This window comes from Anolis carolinensis, chromosome 1, assembly GCF_035594765.1.
Source record: "Anolis carolinensis isolate JA03-04 chromosome 1, rAnoCar3.1.pri, whole genome shotgun sequence".
Classification (NCBI taxonomy): domain Eukaryota; kingdom Metazoa; phylum Chordata; class Lepidosauria; order Squamata; family Dactyloidae; genus Anolis; species Anolis carolinensis.
The window spans coordinates 54724178-54747052 of NC_085841.1; positions in this window are offsets into that span (position 1 = coordinate 54724178).

A 22875-nucleotide genomic window follows, 5' to 3' on the forward strand; every position below is an offset into this window, starting at 1 on the left:
GAAGAAAGATAAGAGTAAGAAGACAGCTGTGATTTCAGTGACTCTGTCAGCAATTACAGACAAACTTAAAATACATCTGAATGAAATTGCTATAAGATAGGATCACAACAGTGCAATAACATAAAACGCAGCACTATGCACGAACATGCTACATTAACCAGTCCTCCCACACTGCTTCATATATTTGTGGGTAGAATCCATATTATTGATGGTTCAAAATTCCAGGCAGTGAATAGCCTTGAGAAAATGCACTCTCAGCCTCAGAAGAAGCCAGTGGCAAACTCTCACTGAACCAATCTTGCCAAGGAAACTCGATTATAATATCACCTTACCATCACCATAGGTTGGAAATTACTTGAAAGCATAAAACAAGGACAACATATGTAAACTGTAAAGCTCAAAATTAGTTATTGTTACTGTGGCTGTTGTTTTGATTACAAAAACACTCAAAAATAAAATTGTGGGGGAGACAGGTATCAAGCATATTATATTATTAAGTAAGGCTTTATAACATTTTGTAACAAAAAAACTGGATGAGAGTAATGCTCAAAATAATGTGTGGAAATATCCTATATAATATATACGGTTTAGCTAGTTTTTGTCCATGTGAGAATTGCACCTGTTGTGTAATGCACTCCAATTCTGCAAAAGACTGAGAGACACCTTTGGGACTTCACTGTTATCACCTCCTGCTCTATTCCTGAGCAAAACTGGGTGGTCTCAGGGTTGGTGTTAGCGTCTCCACAAACTGTACTGCTGGAGGACTTGAACATCCATGCTGAGTCTGCCCTGTTGGGAGCAGGGGCGGTTCAACCATTAGGAGAACTATGCTGTTGCTGAAGGCACTGTCCTCTAGGGGGCACTGTTCTGCCTCCATGCTGAACTAAATGAACTGGAAGGAACCATAGCACGAAGGACAGATCAGAGACTGTATTTAGTAAAATGAAATATTTTATTAATAGACAAAATTGATCTCTTTTCCTCTTGTCACCACTATAAAGTCTCTTGTGAGGAAAGAAATCTTTAAGTCTATGCAGTTCTGGATAGATATTGCCACAGAGTATAAAGTCTTGTTATGACTGGATTCTTTGTATCTTTGAGGTGACTTCAATACAATGTTGACATGACTTTCTCTATTGCTGCAGTCTATGGCTTCTTAATCTAATTTGAATACAGTTCTGATGTGACGTGAATTTCTGTGCTCCTTTTGTTTCCTACACTTCCTTCCAGTGCCTCACCAACTGACAAAATCTAACTGACAAAAATAACTGCCATTTTAGGCTGGCAGGAGCCAAGGCTAAGCTCCGGCCCTTTAGAATCTTAAAGGAACAGGGCAGCAGGTGATATTCTGCCTCCTCGTGGCATGACAGGCACCGTTGAGGCACCTCCGCCCTATATCCCAGTTCAATGTTTGGTGCTAAATTCGCTAATATAGTAATTCCTTCGTAACATTACCATGTATTGAACTGCTTTTTCTGTTGATTTGTTGTGAAACACGATGTTTTGGTGCTTAATTTGTAAAATCATAATGTAATTTGGTGTTTAATAAGTTTTTCTTTAATCCCTCCTTATTATCCAACATTTTTGCTTATCCAACGCTTTTATTTTTCAGTGATTGGTTTGGGGGGGGGGTGCCAAAATTCTGTTCACTTCCACTTGAAAATTACATAGGGTGGGCCCTGGTTGGGAGTGGCCCAGCACATTGTGGTCTCCAAAACAATAATGGGTCTGCCCCAAGTGCAAAGTATCTAGTCCTTCTCATGCTGCTGAGAACACTCCGGCCATCATTTTTGACACTGAATGGGATAATGGTGATAGTAGTGTGGAGGAACTCTCAGTAGTTCCGTTATCATTGACAGATCATTGACTGGTCAGGTGTAGACTCAGTGAGACTTGGAACCTTTGCAGGAGATACAGACTAGTTAGGATAATGTGTTGTCGAAGGCTTTCATGGCTGGAATCACTGGGTTGCTGTGAGTTTTCCAGGCTGTATGGTCACGTTCCAGAAGCATTCTCTCCAGACATTTCACCCACATCTATGGCAGGCATCCTCAGAGGTCTGTTGGACACTAGGCAAGTAGGGTTTTTATATCTGTGGAAAGTCCAGGTTGTGAGAAAGAACTCCTGTCTGTTTGAGGCAAGTGTGAATGTTGCAATTGATCACTTTGATTAGCATTTAATGGCCTTGCAGATCCAAAGCCTGGGTGCTTCCTGTCTGAGGGACTCCTTTGTTGGGAGGTGTTAGCTGGACCTGATTGTTTCATGTCTGGAATACCTCTGTTTTCTGAGTGGTTTTTTTATTTACTATCCTAATTTTAGAGTTTTTTAAATATTTGGTAGCCAGTTTTGTTCATTTTCATGGTTTCCTTCTTTCTGTTGAAATTGTCCACATGCTTGCCATGGCAGTGACATCTCTGGCACATCCCCTGTTCAGATATCAGCCAGCACACCAACGTCTTAAATAAAGAAATAGTTTTTTAAAGATCTACAGAGATACCTGCAGGAACACCTCAGCAAGTGAGAGTCCAAAAGTGGCAGGCTAAAACCCAGAATCTCAATCAGTGGCTCACGCCAGATGAGAGACTCCCTCCTGGGCACACAGGAGACTGGGCAACTTGGAAGGCGCAGAACAGTCTGCGAGATGGGACCACGAGATGCAGAGCCAATCTTCAGAAATGGGCTACAAAGTGGAGTCTGCCACATGCGAGTGTGGGGAAGAGCAAACCACAGACCGCTTACTACAATGCGGTCTGAGCCTTGTCATATGCACAATGGAGGACCTTCTTGTAGAGACACCAGAGGCACTCCAAGTGGCCAGATTCTGGTCAAAGGACATTTAGTATAATGCCAAGTTTTTAATATTGTGTTTCTAAATACATTACAACTGTATCCTCGGTTTCGCTTCTGATATGATAAATAAATGCCCTAATGATACATCCCCGTACCACATGCATCACTTTCTCTCCTTTCCCTTCAGTCTGAAAGGCAGGAGCAACCTTGTTCCTTCCAAAACAGTTTCACAGAAGAATACCTTGACATTTCTTCCTATATCTTGACTCCTACAAAGACTTATATTTGTTTGTTTGATTGATAGGATTTATACCTTGCCTTTCTCCTACACTTGCTTTATAAAGAGAGAACGTTTAGAATTTGGGGTAAACCAGGACTCTGGGTAAAGTCCATGAAAGTTATTTCAGAGCTAGTCAAAGCTTACTCGCTAATGTTAGACAGTGCAACCAGACTCCAGCGGCCATCTGTTTCTCACAACAGTACAAATCTGTTTTTTTAAAATATGTTTTTATTGTAAATACCCGTGGAACAACAACAAAATCCATCAACATACACATCCAATCGCATATTCTCAGTAACATTACACTTGCTAATTCCACTTTTATCTCCCATTTATGTCAAGTAGTTTTTCACCCCTGCCCCCTCCCCCCACCCTCTGGGAACAGTACTTTCTTTCATTCAGATATTATTTTAATTGATCAATCGTAAGTAGAGAATGATTCAATTCTTTATATTTTCTTTGTCCTTTGACTTTATCTATCAATCTTCCCCATTTCAGATTCCAATTCTTTTTGATTTGGCCTGATATATATTTAGTTCTCCTTTAAAGGATATAATTCTGAAGCATAAAATCAGCTATTTATTTATTTATTTATTTATTTATTTACAGCATTTATATTCCGCCCTTCTCACCCTGAAGGGGACTCAGGGCGGATCACATTATGTACATATAGGGTAAACATTCAATGCCCATAAACACATTGAGACAGAGACAACAGACAGATAGACGCAGAGGCAATTTAACCTTCTCCTGAGGGGATGTTCGATTCTGGCCACAGAGGGGAGCAGCTGCTTCATCATCCACTCTGATGGCACTTCCTCACTTCCTCATTCCAACGTTGTAAATTAGTTAAACTTGCCTCCCCACTTTTTTTATAGGTGGTACCTTATTTCCTACTTGATAGATGCAACTATCTTTCGGGTTGCTAGGTCAGCAATGAGCAGGGGCTATATTTTATTTTTAATTGATGGGTGCTCACTCTACCACGGGCTGGCCTCGAACTCATGACCTCATGGTCAGAGTGATTTATTGCAGCAGCTGTTTACCAGCCTGCGCCACAGCCCAGCCCCTAGGTATTCATATCATTTTTTAACTTCCCACTTTGTTTGCTCTTTCCAACCCAAGGCAACTGTTGCTTGAGCGGCAACTATCATGTATTTTATAATTTCCCCCCAGTCCTTAGTAATTTTGTTCTTATCTAATTTCTGGATGAAGAATTCTTTATTTTTCAAAATCAATTTATGTCCTGTTAAATCTTCAATTTCCTTCTTTACCTTGTTATAAAATTTTTGTACTTTATCACATTCCCACCACATATGAATGTATGAGCCAGTTTTCCCACATCAACACAATTTTGTGATTGTTTTAGTTATATAAGCTAATTGGATTGGGGGTTCTATACCATTTAGTCAATATTTTCCTTTGGGTTTCTCTTATTCTTATCTGCTTGATTTTTTAAATTGAATTGATCCAGTATCCGATGTCAGAGTCGTTAATGTTCATGTCCTCTTTCCATATCTCGGCCAATGTTTATTTCAATTTATATTGTTTTCAATTAATTTCTTATAAATAAAACCCAACAGGCCTTTTTCATTTTCTAATTTCCATTTTAAAATTTGGTCAAAATCTGTTTCTGGACCTTCCTTGTTCTTCCAATTCATAATCCTTTGTTTAGTCCACTTCTTTTATAGATTCCACTGGTGATCCCATTAAAACCATGGCATCATCCGCAAATAAATTAATTTTGATTAATTCCCTTGCAATTTTGAAACCTTTAATTTTGTCATCCTCCCTAATAAAATTTGCTAAAGGTTCTATTGCCAAAACAAATAGAAAAGGGGAGAGTGGTCAGCCTTGTTTAGTTCCACTATTAATCTTGATTATTCTTGTCCTGGTTCCATTGATAAGTAATTGTGCTTGGTTATCTTTGTAAAGTTCCTTAATTACAAATCTGTTAAGAACTTCTTAAAAATAGTTTGCCAGTGAAATATTTCTTCTAATGCAAGTGGCATGGTCATGTTTGTATCTGAGAGTTGGACAAATTCCTAAAATTAAATAAATAAATAGAAATTACAAAACTTTCTCACCAGTCTGGTTGCTCATTTCTTGTGTCCCAAGATGCTGGAGTGGGTTTCATGCAACCAAAACATGTAAAGCCAACATGTGAGCTGAATGTCAAGTAAACATACCTTATCAGCTATTGTTCTTTTCATACATCCCGTCTTGAAAGTACAAGGCATTTGGAGGGGGACGGTTGAGAAGTTGTAATACTTTCTGCAAGTACAAGGCAAATATTATGAGTTCAACACATTTCTCTGGCTTGAGTTAAAATCTGAGTCAGCAGAGGAGAATTTCTTTCCAACTACTTTCATTGTAGAAAAATAGCAGCAACCGTAAATAATCCTCAGAATATATCTTCCTATATATCAAGCAGAAGGAAACTGACCCTATAATATTTGCAGCTGGAGGATTTAAGCAAATAAGGTGTTTGTTTATATTTTTAATTTTAATCCTGCAATTATGTCATAAAATGGCATAGAAAAGTAAATATTGTTAAAATACAAAAGCAATTTAAAAATACTTGAATAAAACAGAAGCAAATGTTTGGTATTATTAACATAATGATAACAACAAACCTCTGACAACCCCTACCACCAATTTCATGTACTGCATGTGATAAAACTGTACAGAGGAACAAGATAAAAACTAGACAAAGAGTGAATGACCAAATGTAATTTTGTAAAGCGGATGTTCTTCAGCATCATCCTCTAAACCAGACATGGGCAAACTTTCTAACTTGGGGGTCAGATTGATAGCGCGGACCCCCCCCCTTTTTTTAAATTCATCTGACTTGCAGCGAGGGGTTCCACAAATCCGGATCACCTGCAAAGTGGGAGAACGTTCAGACCGCAACAAATTATTATTATTAAATTCTTTTCATTGCTTTCCCCAGCCTTAACATTGTAACTAATCCTTAAATAAAAAGTATCCTTTCCTTTTAACTTGAAATCCTCTCCAGTGGTTTTTTTGTATCCTTTTTGACTCCCTTGCATGAAATCCCCCCCCCCCCCCTTCCTCCATTAACCTCGCCACGTTCTCCTTGCCATTGGAACGGAACAAATTGGACCATAACTTCATCAAAAACACTCCAAGCATGCCTATCTCTTATATTTAACACTCTTTGAGGCTCCTGGTTCCGGCACCACCAACAGCGCCCGAATGGGTCCAGTTTGAAGCTCCAAATCAGCTGACTGTCAAAAAAGCCGGTTCTGTTTGCCTCTTTCTCCGCAACAGCCGCTTCTCGGCTCTCACGGCTGGCGGGCTGTTTTCAGGGAACCTGGGCTTCTCTCCAAGGCTGCTGCTGCTGGACTGCCACCCTCCCAGAGAGAGAGAGAAATATAGTTTCTTCAAGGACCAGCGGCGATCCTTGCAATGACAAGAACTCCCGGACGGACTTCTTTCATTCATTCCTTCATCTACATTATTATGAATGACCGGACTTCTCATTCATATGTTTGCCTTCAGTTCTATGAATCGCCAGGCTGCCAAGAACTGAAATCAACATGAATCCCTTCGCATTATTATTGCCTGAACTGCTTATGAACTTTCCATGAATTGCATGCTTATATGTTTATGAAATATTGGGATCAATTCTTTATTAGCTGATTAACCAAAGGTAACTTAGTCTATGGGTTCCCTGGAAAACCCCCAAACCCACATATTTCCCTTTTATATATAATATATTACAGAAAAAACCTGGGTTCCTTCCTTCGCTTTAAAACCGGAGGGAATCTGAATCTCCTCCCGGTTCTCAGGAAACCCGCGATATCCCCCCCCCCCCCAGCCTATACTTCCACTCAGAACTCACTCAATTTCGCACCAAGAATCACCCTAATTCATATTTATGTCTAAAATCGCCTAACCTTTAAAAGACAACCAACAGAGATCATTTTTTACCATTTCTTCTCCGATCATCAGCTGACTGTCAAACTGCGTTCTTTGCCTAAATCGCCTCCCGCCGTGCGCTATTAGCGCAGGAAAGGAAAATAAGCTATAAACGCTAATATTCAGTATATTTTTCGGCAATTTTGGGTGGAAATTGATAAGATATTATTTTCTATATCCCCTAGTATATTTTAATCAAGGAAGGCACAGTCTGAACTCTAGCTGACCTTCACCATAAAGATTTAATCTATGTTGCATCTGCATGGCCCATAGCGAGAGATTGAGTCACTCAGATCGGAGCAGCCCCACGGGTGATAAGATCTCATATGGTAATGTTGACCACAATCCCATCCTGGGCCCCTGGGCCAAAAGGAAGACTCCCCACTGGTCCTCTGTCTCCATAATCCCATAGTGTCAATATAAACTGACATCTCCGCCATACCTCAAGGTATTCATGAACTGTGTACGTGCGTAAAGGACCCCGGACATCCCAAATGACCCTATTCAAAAACAGCAATAATCTTAAGATTATCTTGCAAGGCGCTAGCCTCAGGTGGTCGCTTTTGCATAAGATAACTCCAATGATTCATTCACCAGAACCCATTGTCTAGCTGATTCCCGCCTTCCCCAACCTGATTGGCCCCGATAGAGGCGAAGGTTGTCTCTCATTGGCTGAGACGCAGAGCGGGAATCCTAGCTCCCGCCTAGTGTGACACTCTCGACCTATCAGCAGCCAGATGAGCGAAGGGACGGGGCGGGAAGTTCAAATAGACTTCAAACTTGAAAAATGTATAAAATGCCTTTATTTCCAATGTATCGTTACATCTTGCATGTCGATCTATCGCTGCTCGATGTCCGTTCAGCTGAATCGCTAAATAAACACTTTGGCAGTTTTTTCCTTCAACTTGGCAGAGTCTTTTCCTTTCGGTCTCAGGTAAATTTATATTCCGGGTTATTTTCTGCCTCCCTGACGGCTCGCCAAGGCTCGTTCCCTCCTCCTCGGGGCGGTCGGATCTCCCTCACAGGGCAGATCTGGGCTAATTGCGGTCTCGATAACAAGATGGTGGGCTGGAGGAGGGTGAGCGGGCCAGGAGGGGGGTTCTCCCCAAGTCCCCTCCCTGCCCGTTCCTCCCCTTCCTCTTTTCTTTCAGAGGCAGGGTTGGTCAGGATGGGATGGTGGATGGAAGAGAAAAATGTGTATCCATTAGACCTCATATTGCCTACTCCTGATATATAATCCTAGAATCCTAGGACTGGAAGAGACCCCCATGGGCCATCCAGTCCAAACCCCTGCCATGCAGGAAGGTACCATCAAAGCACGCCTGATAGTCTGCCTCCACAGAAAAGCCTCCAGAGAAGGAGACTCCACCACCTTCCCAGGCAGCCTGTGCCACTCTCCAACAGCCCTTACTCTCAGGAAGTTCTTCCTAATTCTTTCAGTTGAATTTCTTTCCCTGCCATTTGAAACCATTGTTCCCTTGTATCCTGGTCTTTAGAGCAGCAGAAAATCAGATTTCTCCCTCTTCAATGGGACACCCCTTTGAAATCTTAAAACATGGTTCTAATGTTTCCTTTCTACCTTCTCTTCTCCCAGCTAAACATCCCATAGGAGGAAAGGAGTAGGAAAAAGAGGAGGGAGGGAGGGAGGGAGGAAAGACAAAAGGGAAGGAAGGAAGAGAGGGAGGGAGAAAGGAAGGAAGGAGAAAGAGAGAGAGGGAAGGAGGGAGGAAAGAGGGATGGAAGGAAGGGTAAAGGGGTGAAAGGGAAGGAGGGAGGGAGGGAAAAAGAGGGAGGTAAGGGGGGAGGAAGGAAGGAAAGAGAGAAGGAAGGATGGGATAGACAGTGAGAGAGTGGAGGGCCTGAGAAAAGAGTCCAAGGGGGCGCATCTGGCCCAAGGACCTGGGTTTGCCCATACCTGCTCTAAACCATTCCCAGGAAGATCAGAAGTCACCATGTCACATCCTAGAAGGATATCAGAACTAATATATGGAAATACCTTTAGTGGTGAAGAATACCATTCCTCTGTCCATTTCTCAGTGTAGCTTTTCCATCATGGTGACCAAATCTGCTCAGTCCCTTAATCAGGCCTAAAGCTAAATGTATTTGAATCAAGATGATCTATCTGCTTCAAATCCCCTGAAGTTGAGGCATCAGCTCATGTTTTGGAAGCATATCCAAAAACAGAACTGGAAATTGTCCAGTAAAATGGGGTTAAGGGTGGGTTTATTTTTACGAGACTATTACTTCTTGTTATGGTTGAGCCTTCTGGCTCCGGTACTAGGAGACGGGGTCGTAAGACTCCTCGAGAGTCAGACTCTTTTGAGGAGCGTGAAAGGAAACGGCTCCGGGACTTATTTGCAGAACCAACAGATGAAGACTCATTTGAGGGTTTTACCGAGGGAATGGAGGAAGAGATGGTTAGCTCAGAGGAGGATGACATGGAGTGGACTCGTGTGAGGGAGGATTTGGGTGTCACCGGCAATGATAGCATGGGATGCAATTGGCGGGTTGCAGGATCAGACCCATGGACGGGCTGGAGGGATGGAGCGGGATCCACAGCTGGGGATGCTGTGGGGCGTAGTCAAAGGTGTTTTAGCTCTGATGAGGATGATGATGAGGAGGCACCTGGAATTAGGATAGCAGCTGACAGCGATGAGGAGTTATGAACTGGGATAAAATGGGGTTTAGGATCAATGGCTAATTGCGTTGGGCAAGGTAATCTGGACGAACGCTTGGGCTCTTGTTGGGGAACTTCCTGAAGACGGGTGTGATTCGTTGCTGGATACGTAAGTTACCAAGGACACTGGGCATAGACAGCGGGAGGAACTGTGTGGGGTTTTTCTGTGCAACTTGTGTTTAATCTTGATAGCTTGGACCTCCGTCGTCTTTTTGACGGACATTAATTGCCTACTCTGGATTGACGCTGGACTGACTGACTGACTACGACCTTGGACTATCCCTTCTGTGGCTATCGGTGGAACTTGTGGAACTTTAGACGTCTGCGCTTGGCTTTCGACCTTGGACCGGATTGGGACCTATGCTGACCGTCGTTACCCTGATTGATGTGCCTGGACCTGGATTTCGCTCATTGCACGGAGGAGTAAACAGCCTGAGTTACTCATCTGTAGCTTTTGAGTAGCAGAGAGGAATCTGCTGTCAGTTTTTTGTGTTCATTTTGACCTCTGTTTACCAACTTTTGTTTGTTTAAATTGCCAGGCTGAAGTAAGCACTTTTGATGTAACCCGGATTAAACTCCTGTTTAATCCGGTTTATTCTTTCGAACCGCTTTAATTCAAACGAAGCTGTTTCTGTTACTTTTCACACTGAAGACAAGTGTTTGCCTAGTCCTTTGTTTCCTACGGGCAATTTTTAGTTCTGTAACCTCAATAAACTGTGTTGTACTCTATTTGGTGGCGTTCTGTCTTTGACACTTCTTTTAGGCATGATTATTATAATTCAGCCACTTGGTAAGGTCCATTGTTCATTTTTCCAAGTCAGAAAAGACAGGTACCAAACACATACGTGGTAGTGAGGCCTACAGAATCATTTGTAGGCTTCACTACCACGTATGTGTTTGGTACCTGTCTTTTCTGACTTGGAAAAATGAACAATGGACCTTACCAAGGGGCTGAATTCTGCTTGATGGCTGTGTGCAGATGTAATGATGGCAGAAAAGAATGGTTTATTGGCACCAGATTAAGCCTTGAGATAGGTTCTAGCTTGTGTTTGGCCTGCCTTAATCCTAATTGCTTATTCTACTAATTTGACTCTCAGACGGAGATTAGCTTTTCAGTAAAATTATTGTATTATTAGTTTATTTTCTTCATGTAAAACTGATAGAACTAACCAGGAATTAGAGAGCAAAAGCTAATATTGAATGGGTGTAGAAGAAGCCTACGGCCTCAGAAACTGGCACCAAAGATTGCTTATTCTTGCATGGCAGGCCTTGGACAGAATGACCCTCATGGTCTCCACAAGCTCTATGATTCTATGAATGATTAAAGGTCATAGGCATTTCGATGATACAATATGGATATAGAAGATTGCCGGATACATTTAGTGTGCCAATAACAAATTATTCCCCACTGTGTTTAGAGGATACAGTTGAACATTTTGACCCTCTGAATAAGGAAAATCCCCAGAACCTAAAACAAATCCAATAAGGAGTAGTCTGGGAAGGAAATTAGCAGACAAAAATATAAAAAATTTAGTTGATGGGAACTCCTTGGAACTGAGTTTATGAGACTAATGTAGTTAATAACAGCAGCTGTTTGACAGACCCCTTCTCAATTAAATGCTATCAGTTTAAAGTTGGAACTCTTGGTAACAAGCTGTAAGCGATCAGGGGAGACATGGCAGTCTCCTGAAATTATGACTGGAGATAAGAAAATCACAACACTAAATGCCCCCTTTTTCTTCTTAATGTTTTATTGTAAACACAGATATAATAATGTCAATTCATAACACAAACAGAATGTTATTCTCTTAATTTTCTTAACATTGCTCATTCCACATTTATCTCCCACCTATGTCTATCAATATTTCTCCCCTCCCTCCTCTCCCCCCATCCTCCAGGAGCAGTATTTTCCTTCATTCAAATATTATTTTAATTGATCATTTATGGAGAGAGTATGGGTTAGTTCTTTGTAGTTTCCTTTTCCTTTTACTCTGCCTATCAGTCTTCCCCATCTCAGATCCCACTTCTCCTTGATTCGGCCTGTTGTGTATTTGGTTCTCCTTTCAAGGATGTAATCCTGGAGCATGAAATCCACTAAATATTTAAACCATTTTTAACTTCCCACTTTCTATGCTCTTTGCTTGGGTGGCAACTGTCATATATTTTCTGCCCAGTCTTTAATGTTTTCCTTCCTATATACTTTCTGGATGAAGATTTTTTTTTTTATTCAACTCCTATTTAGGCCCTAGTAATTCTTCCATTTCTTTCTTTACCTTGTTATAATTGTTTTGTATTGTCGCATTCCCACCACTTATGCATATAGGAATGAATTTCTCTGCATCTGTTCCTATACAATTTTGTGGTTGATTTGGCTATGTGAGCTAATTTAATTGGGGTTCTATACCATTTGGTCGATATTTTCCTTTGTGTTTCTCTGGTCCTTATGTATTTAATTGAATTGATCCAGTGTTCAATGTCTAACTCATTACTATTCAGGTCCTTTTTCCATATCTTGGACAACGTTTGTTTCAATTTATATTGTTTTCCAACTAATTTCTTGTATATGAAACCCATCAGGCCTTTTGCCTTTTCTAATTTCCACTTTAAAATTTGATTAATTTTTTGTAATATTCTTTTTATTGTCTAAGAGTTCTATTGGGAGTATATCTACTTTATTTATTGGAAATGTACCTTGTCATTTTTTCCAACACTCCATAGATGAGATCATTTTAATCTCTTTTAATGCTTTATTGTCGACCCATTATTTTAAACACAGGCAGTGATTCCATCCATTTATTGTTTTTTTCAATTCTGGTCCATCTTTTTGAATCATCAAAGTCTAATTCTAACAGTCTTGTTAATTGGAAGGCCTCAAAATAACCCTGTACATTGGGTGCCCCCATCCCCCATTTCTTTCTGGGGAGTAAAATATTGAGTTGGTGATTCTATTTTTGTTTGTTCATGCTTTTTATTTTTATTTTTATTTTTTATTGGGTTGTCCCATTTCTTGATCATTTTGATGGAGATACTATATGGTAGAACTTGAAACAGAAATATAAATTTGAGGAGAGCCATCATTTTGACTATCTTAATTTTGCTTGACAAATCTCAGTTCTGGTTTTTCCAATTGTGGATTTGATTGTTTACTTTTTTTCATAGGTGATTATAGTTCAATTGTATTATATTGTTTAAATTTTTGGGAATATATACCCCTAAATATTTGACTTCTTCTCGCCCAATTTTATCCCTGAGATAGCCAGTATTCCTTTTAACTCTTTCCAAGTCAGATTTTTATGTCGAATTTCTGATTTTTGAACGTTAATGGCTGACCCTGATAACTTTTCAGATTTCTTTTTTTTTTGTCAAATATTTTTTTTATTGAAAATTTTATATTAAGGAATATGAGAAAGAGAAAAAAAAATTGCACATCGAAAGTGGTAGAACATTGTTTGTTTATAGTAAAGTAAACTTTTCAGATTTCTTGATGATGTTAATTCCTTCTTTTATAGAGTCCTCGGGTGATTCCAATATAACCATGGCATCGTTAGCATATAAATTGACTTAAAATAAATCTTTCCAGATTTTAAATCCTTTAATTTTGTTATCATTTCTATTGAAATTAGCTAATGGTTCTATTGCCAATGCAAAGAGAATGGGGGAGAGGGGGCAGCCTTGATTTGTCCCACTTTTAAACTTAATTGTTCTTCTTCTGGTCCCATTGATAAGTAATTGTGCCTGGTTATCTTTAGAAAGTTCCTTAATTACTTCACAGAATTCCTTCCCCAAATCAGAATCTTCACAGACTTAAGAGAGATATTGGTAATTTGCTGTGACAAACAATTTGTAAACATCCAATTTTAATAACAGGAGTTTCTTTCTTTTTTTCTCTTGTGGCTTGGTTAACATTAAGTATATTTCTGATTGGATCTACTAGTCTCTTTTCAATAAAACTGCATTGGTCCTCCCCTATTAACTTTGGGATTATGTCTATCAATCTATTAGCAAGGATTTTTGTAAAGATTTGATAATCTACATTGCATATTGTAATTGATGTATAAGAATTGGGGTTGGTCTCCTATTTATTGGGTTTTAAAATTGTAGTTATTTCAGATCTTTTCCATGTTTCGGGAATGCTTCTGTTCTTTAATATCTCACTAAATAAAATTTCTAAATTAGGGATGATTTCAGATTGTAATATTTTATAAAAGCTAGCCTCCCATTCTCATTCCAGTTCGAAGCCCAGTCGGGGTGAGCACTCGACTGGCAAGCCCAGCTCACTGTTTACCTAAGCAGTTCGAAAGCATTGGGGGAGGTATTTTACAACACCATAAAGAACAAGACCAGAAATTCGATGACCAAAAAGGATGGTGGAAGGAGGAAGTCCTGATGGCTCTTCGTCATAGAGAATGGAGCAAGAGCACCCCTTGGTGATTGATTCCGAGCTCAAAATCCAAGGCATCGAAACTAGACTTTGAGACAACATACCTCCTTTCTGTCTGTTCTGTACTATCCTGTCTGTCCAAACAACTTTGAATGTTTGCCATGTATGTGTACTGTGATTTGCCCTGCATCCCCTTGGGAAGATAGGGCAGAATATAAATAAAGTGTTGTTGTTGTTGTTGTTGTTGTTGTTGTTGTTGTTGTTGTTATTATTAATGAAACTTATTTGATTCTGGTTGGGGGCATAAACACTAATTCGTGAAACTTTGCAAGTATGCTTTCCCACTAAATGCTTTTGCATTAAGCACATGTTTAGTTCAACAGAAGGTAGTTCTTCACAGAAACAGGCCTAATATTGAAAAGTAAAATTTTAATCCAATGATATGGAATTTCAAACTGAAATCCTTACGCTCAGATTTGAAACCCCATGGTGCTCAAGTTGATCTCTACAATATAGTTGGATATGTAGTAGGCCACCTATCAAGCAGTTTAGATTGGCTGTCATTTTGGTGGTGAATTATGATGGTCACACTCAAACTATATTGACAGAGTTTTGTTATTATTGCAAATACTGGAATTCTCTACCAACTGTTCAACAATCAAAACCTCCCCCCAACTTTTCCCAGCTGCAGCCCTGCCGCAAACCCAGCTGTTTCCAAATCCCACTATCCTACTTCCTAATCCTACTCTCCTACACACTACTATTTTCCTATAGCTGGATGTATAGTAATGGCACTATCCGTGTGACATCTGGAGGACTCACATATATTATCTTGGATGCTTTGCTGTTCTTCTAGCTATAGGACCTCATCACCTCATGCTTTGGAACCATATCCAAAAACAGAACTGGAAATTGTCCAGTAAAATGGGGTTCAGGGTGACTTTCTTTTTACAAGACCATTACTTCTTTTAAGCATGATGTTACAATTCAGCCACTTGGTAAGGTCTGTTGTTCATTTTTCTGTGTGCAGATGTGATGATGGCAGCATCCTTGCAGACGGCCAATTCTCTCACGCCAGAAGCGACTTGCAGTTTCTCAAGTTGCTCCTGACACGAAAAAAAAATGATGGCAGAAAAAAATGGTTTTATTGGCACCATCACTGCCACAGATTAATCCTTGAGATAGGTTCTAGCTTGTGTTTGGCCTACCTTAATCCAAATTGCATATTCTACTAATTTGACTCTGAGACGAAGATGAGCTTTTCAGTAAAACTCTTACTTTATTAGTTTGTTTTCTTCATGTATAACTGATGGAATTTACCAGAGGTTAGAGAGCGGAAGCTAATGTTGAATGGGTGTATGAGAAGCCTACAGACTCAGAAACTGGCACCAGCCATTGTTTGTTCCTGCATGGCAGACGTTGGACAGAATGACTCTCGTGGTGTCCTCCAGCTCTATGACTCTATGAATTAGCAAAGGTCATAGGCATTTCAAAGAAATAATATGGATATGGAAGATTGCCAGATATACTTAGTGTGCCAATAACAAATTATTCCGCACTACATTTAGACTGGATACAATTGAACATTTTGACCCCCTGAATGAGAAAGATTCTCAAAAGCTAAAGCAAATCCAATCAGGAGTGGTCTGGGAAGGAAATTAGCAGTTGATGGGAACTCCTTGGAACAGAGTTTATGAGACTAATGTAGTCAATAGCAGTAACTGTTAGGCAGGCCCCTTCTCAATTAAATGCTATCAGTTTAAAGTTGGAACTCTTGGTAACAAGCTGTAAGCAATTGGGAGACACGGCGGTCTCCTGAAATTATGACTGGAGATACAATATAGGTTGGATATGTAGTAGGCCACCTATCAAGCAGTTTAGATTGACTGTCATTTTGGTGGTGAATTATGATGGTCACACTCAAACTATATTGACAGAGTTTTGTTATTATTGCAAAGACTGGAATTCTCTACCACTGTTCAATAATCAAAACCTCCCCCAACCTTTCCCAGCTGCAGCCCTGCTGCAAACCCAGTTTCCTAATCCTACTATCCTACTTCCTAATCCTACTATCCTCTATGCTACTATTTTCCTATAAGTGGATGTATAGTAATATCCGTGTGGCATCTAGGGGACCCCCAGAAATTATTGTGGATGCTTTGCTAGCTATAAGGAAAAATACTGAAAAGCTACTGTTCCTCTTGTTTTCCACTGATCAGGAAATGGGTGGATTCAGGAGTCTGCAATTGTGAAAAGATGGGTTGCGGAGTAGGTGGACATGAGATTATGAACTTTATCGCACGAGGGTGATAAAGTGCCATTACAGCAGCGGCATGTCTCTCCCACAACTATATTGTGTTTAAATCATGATTCGAATAATTTCTTTTCATGAACAGGAAAGAGCCTTTTAATGGATCCAATATCCTGACAGTCTTTATGTGACACTTTCCTTACACTACAGTCCTGATACTGTGAAGTAGAAGGAAGTTCTCACCAAAACTGAGAACGTCAACATTTCATCTGCACAGTTGCAGCAAAACAGGAGAGAAAGAGAAAATCGCTCTAGGTAGAGAAAAACAGGTAGGAAGCAAGGGTACATCTACACTGACAAATTATTGCAGTTTGATACCACTTTAACTATCATTGCCCAATGCCGTGGAATCATGGGAGTTGGAGTTATGTGAGGCACTAGCATTATCTGACAAAGAAGACTAAAACCTTTTTAAAACTTCAGAATTCCATAGTATTGAGCCATGACAGTTAGTGGTGTCAAACTGCATTATTTCTACAGTGTAGATGTACCCTGAGGCTCTGTTGACATCTGATCTAAGGATTTTGCTTCAATGATGTACCACTATTGAATAACTGTGGCAAGGTATGAAAGTATGCTTCTATTTGTTTAAAGAACACAAATGTAGTAAGACAAAAAGCTGATGTGAAAAAGTCCTATGTTTCATTTCTATGTCTTCCAACTACGAGCCTAAGAAAGTACACAATGTTCACTCGATTCTGAATTTGAAATTGTACTTTTTCCTGTCCTGAAAACTAAAAGCTAAACAGTTTTTAAAAACCTGATAAGATATGAATGCACTACCAAATAGAAAAATAAATGGTTGCAAACCACACCTGAACTCTCCTAGAAGCCAAGAATACTATGCAGTCATACGTTGGACCTTTCATGAGGAGACAAGATTCGCCAGAAAAGACAATAATGCTTAGTAAGGTAAAAGGCAGATGAATTCTAATATATGACTCTAAAACACAGGGCACTTCATATTAAGTGGGCAACAGTGAAGGAGAAATTGAAACCATTGAAGGCAAAAGACTATAACCTTGTCTTAAGAAATGAAGCTCACAACTGCTGTTTCATTCGGAGTGCATGTCTATGCCAGGACCTCATATGGCTTGCAGACCAAGGAAAAATAAGTAAGTGGCCAGTTTATATGTATTGTCATAAGAACTGTGGTCTGAGTCTAATAAAGTTAAAAGAAACTATGAAGACAAACCTGAAATATTGCTGGCAACATTATTGAAGGGTAGCTTTCCAATGCCTAGAGCAGGAGATATAGATATAAACATTCAAGCTAATTAACTGTTCTCCATTGCATATTTTTAGACCAGCCAAAAAACTAGATTTGAAATGTTGCAGGCTGGAGCAATAAATCAGAACGGTCCAAACTTAGTTCTTAAAAATGTATTATTTTGTAAGTCCAAGAACCATGGGCTTTGTATGTCATCATTTGACACAGTATTAGAGCTGGAATAGGAATAGTTTTGCCCACTTCCAGATGCAACCTCCAGCACTTACCAACACATCCAAATAGTAAGGCGTATTAGGTGCTGTAGTTCAACCACACTTGGAGGGACTGAATTCCTGGTCTAATTTTTAAATGGCTATTTTAACAACCAACGGGGTGAGATAGAGGTATCCCTTTGTTGGCCATTTTAAACAGCTTGGAAAGTGAGAAAAATGTTATTATGTGTCTACAAAGGGCTCCAACACCTGTGTCTTTCACATTTACCTTCATACTGAATTGTTTGCAGTTGGACATTTCAATGATCATTTTATTATCGAACCTAAAAACATTTATTGCTGCTTTCAGAACCTGAGATTCTGGGAGTTGTAATCAAAAAGGTAGCCATTCAGTTTTATCTTCTCTGATCGGTAGTGCAGTGAACAAAAGCAAAGTAGGTAGACTTCATTCATTTACAGATGCATTTTTATTTACATATTCATTTTGTTCTCTATTTCTGGTTACAGAATTTACAGTTTTGTTTTAATCTGAAACCAAGATTTTCACAAAAACTGTTTGTTCTTCATGGACTTTTCTCTTCGATACTGCCTCACATTTACACATAAATGGTTAAAGTCAGCATACAGTATATGTCCCTTTTTGTCCACAGGGCTTTTATATGCTTCTAAAACTGCCAGACAGCATTCTGAGTGTGGCTAAGATTGCATTATATACATATAATATTAGCATTGCTTGTTACATTACCTAAAGCAAAGAAATCTGAAATTTGGGGGGAAATGGCTACTCTTTTCAGGATTTTTAGGATGCAAGATTACTGGACAGCATGTTATGTTCCATCACAAAATGCCTACCAATGTGGTATCGAAGCCAAAGCAGAAAGAAAAATGAGACTAATTAAATCAAGCCAAAAACATAGTTCAGTGGGGGGGGGGGGGTACATTCAGCAAGAGAAGAAACCGAGTAGTCATTTAAATGCCTTTCAATGGCCATATTAATAGCACAACCAAATAACCTATGTGCCTCTTGCAAGTCTGCTTTAGTGCCATTAGTACTTCCGAAATAATGTTTTATTCTGTAATCAAGCTTCTTTTTTATCTGTCTGTTACAGACAACCCTACTTTTGTTAGTATTAATTAAAAACGTTAAAACAAATACAATGTAAAGCAGTTACAAAAAGGGAAGTACAGGCACCCTCCAGACTGTGGGCCATGCACAAGCTTTGCGGACGCACTGTCCAGCCATTGGCAGCTCTTAAAGACATCTCCCAGTGAACAACCAAAATTAAAATGTGTTGTTTTAATTGGAAATATACTTCAGGAGGACCCATTCCAAACTAGTTTCAAGAGCATCCAGGAGGTCCCATTCCAAACCAGCAAGAAAACCAACCAAAAAATGACAGATACTATACAATTACAATGCTATGATCCGACTTTAACTGCTATGCCCACATAGTATGGAATGTTGGGGTTTTCCGTCTACATAGGGGCACTCAGAATTCCCAGCTGGAGAGTTGTAGTGTCTCACTGATCTACAAGCCCTAGGATCCCATGAGAATGCAACCATACGTAGTAGTTAAATTGGAATCAGAGTGTTGTAATTGTGAAGCATGAAAGGGTACCAGGTCATTACTGCATACAATGGCACACCCCACTGTAAGAGCAGGGTATCTGAATCTTTGTGGTTTTACTGTATATACACACGAGGAAGCATGGTTAAAACACAATTTTGCAAACACCCTTGCCTTTGAAGATAGGCAAAGGTAAAGGTTTTCCCCTGACCAGGGCCGGCCGGAGATAATTTTCGATGTTAAGCGGGGGTGCTGAAAAGCGCCCCTGCCACCGGCCCCGCCTCCCGCGCCCCGGCCCCGCCTCCCGCCCAGCGTGCCCTGGCCCCGCCTCCCACGCTGCGTGGGAGGCGGTGCCAGGGCGAATAGTGCGGGAGGTGGGGCCAGAGTTGGCCCCGCCCCTGCCCAGCGTTCCCCGGCCCCGCCTCCCACGCTGCGTGGGAGGCGGGGCCAGGGCACGCTGGGGGGGGCGGGGCCAGAGTTGGCCCCGCCTCCCGCGTTACTCCCGCTCGCCCGTCTGGCCTTTTCTAGCTGGCCAGACTGCAGCGGAGGTCCCTCCAGGCCGCAATCGCGGCCTGGAGGGACCTCCGCTGCAGTCTAGCCAGCTAGAAAAGGCCAGATGGGCGAGGGCGAACTGGGCGGGAGGCGGGGCACCGTCAGGGCGGTGCCACGCCTCCCGCCCAGCCTGACGGCGCCCCCCCGGACCTGCGCCCGAGGCGGCGGCCTCACGTGGCCTCCATAGTGGGGCCGGCCCTGCCCCTGACATTAAGGCTAGTTGTGTCCGACTCTGGGGGTTGGTGCTCATCTCCATTTCTAAGCTGAAGAGCCGACATCGCCCGTAGACACCTCCAAGGTTATGTGACCGGCATGACTGCATGGAGTGCCATTATCTTCCTGCCGGAGCAGTACCTATTGATCTAGTCATACTTACATGTTTTCAAACTGCTAGGTTGGCAGAAGCTGGAGCTAACAGCGGGTGCTCACTCCGCTCCCTGGATTCGAACCTGTGACCTTTCGGTCCACAAGTTCAGCAGCTCAGCGCTTTACTACGCTGCGCTATCGGGGGCTCTTTGAAGAGTAAATATGTCATAAGTAAATATTTCCTAGAGTGTCAATAGAACCATAAATAAAGATTGATTATAAAACTGAAAAAATTGCAATGCATCAGAACTTTAAAGCTGATCCAATTATATGATGGACAACACTGTTTTCTAACATATTGTCTGATGTTTGCCTGTTGCGTTTTGGTCAGAATTCAAATGTGGAGAGGGGATATTCAACAAAACATCTGAAAACAGTTTGGATTACATTCTTGACTCTATGAAGAATGAAACCCACATGATTTTAATTTAGGCCTGTGGAACAGATCCTAAAAGTGGCACATTTCCTATGTGTACCACAAGTCAAACCAATGTGCATGGGTTTTTTATTGTTCTGGTCTCATAGGAAAAAGCATTGCACAATGTTAGCATTACTTGTAATATTAAGATTAATCCTGTTAATTATTTTGATGTACAGCCATTAGTTTCTGCACATTTTTCTTAACAGAGAATGTCCAAATTTTCTGTACCATTGTTTAAATCATGTTGCCTTTTATTTGGCTGAAATCCTTTTTTTTTTTTGGTCAAGACCCAGTTATGTTCCCACAGTAATTCAAGTCTGTGTAACAACTTCTGGGCAGATTGTCCATGCTTCTTATATCTGTACATTGGCTTATAGGCGTTACTTTTCTATTTAATACCACACATGTATGGACTAGCAATAATAATAATAATAATAATAATAATAATAATAATAATAATAATAATAATAATAATTTCAATGGATCATTTGGGCCACACAGTTGTGCCTTTGTTTGTAGTCTGTCTGTGCGATTTTCTTACAGCAGCTGAGGATATGATCAATGGTTTCATCAGCTTCCTTGCACAGTCTGCATTTTGGGTCATCAGCTGATTTTTCGATCTTGGCCTTAATTGCATTTGTTCTGATGGCTTGCTCCTGGGCTGCAAGGATTAGGCCTTCTGTTTCCTTCTTCAGGGTCCCATTCGTGAGCCAAAGCCAGGTCTTCTCCTTATCAGCTTTTCCTTCAATTTTGTCAAGGAACTTTCCATGCAATGTTTTGTTGTGCCGAAAATACATCACACAGTCCTAGACACTTGGGAAGTGTTCGACTTGTGATTTTGTGATATGAAATCCAGCATATCTATCTTGTTTGCTGTGTCATACAACGTCGTTGTGTCAATAATAATAATAATAATAATAATAATAATAATAAATCTGAAAATACATCACACAGTCCTAAACACTTGGGAAGTGTCTGACTTATGATTTTGTGATATGAAATCCAGCATATAGATCTCGTTTCCTGTGTCATACTATGTCTTTGTGTCAATAATAATAATAATAATAATAATAATAATTTATTTCTAACCCACTCTCTCTCCCTGGGCAGCTTCCAGAGCAAAAAGCAAGCATTCAATGCCACATAATCATAAAAACACAACACTCTAGAAATAATAACAAATAAATAGTAAATTAAAAACACAAATAAAATAGACCTCACAGGGAAGATGGACAATCAGGCCTCATAAAATGCATAAGCAGTAAATACTATTTAGATACGAGATATAAAATATAAGATATTGATATGACAGTGGCTCTCAAATTGTACAAAATGTACAAACCCTTAACAAGGACTTGAGTCAGAGAGGGATCACATTACTCATCAAACTCTCCATAAGCTATGGAGCATAAAACCGTTTCTTACTATTTTTTGAAAGAGGGGAGGGAAGGGGCTGTTCTAAGTTCAAAGGGGAAGGAGCAACCATGGAGAAGGCCCTCTCTCTCGTGCCCACCAACCGCACTTGAGATGGGGGTGGGACCGAGAGGAGGCTCCTCCAATGATCACAGTGGCCAGGTGGGCTTATAGCAGGCATGGGTAAACCAAGGCCCAGGGGCTGGATGTAGCCCCCTGGGCACCTACCTCAGGCTCTCCTCATTTTCCCTGTCCTCTTGGCATAAAGATGTGGTGGTCCACCACATCCTTATGCAGAAAGGACGGGGGAGGAAGGCATGCAGCAGATGAGAACCCTCTGGAACACTCTCAGCCACCACGTATCTCGCTCTCCTACCGGCATAAGGACGGTGCAATGGTCCTGTACTTATGCTGGGAGGATGGCTCGAGGGAGGCATGCAGCGGTTGAGAGCCCTCCGGAGCACTCTCAGACATCGCTTGTCTCGCCCTCCTTCCAGCATAATGCTGATAGAACAGCTCGAAGATTGGGGGAGGATTACTGGGGAGGAGGATCGGGGCAGTTGCCGCATGTCTCGTTTTCCTCCCGGCATTAAAATGGGGCAAGCATCCCCATTGTTATGCCAGGAAGACAGCCTGAGGATAACCTGGGCCCTGCCCTGTTTCCTCCTGGCCCCGCCCTCTCCCAAGCCTTCTCCCTCCCAGGCTCGTCCCACCCAGCGTGTGCCCGG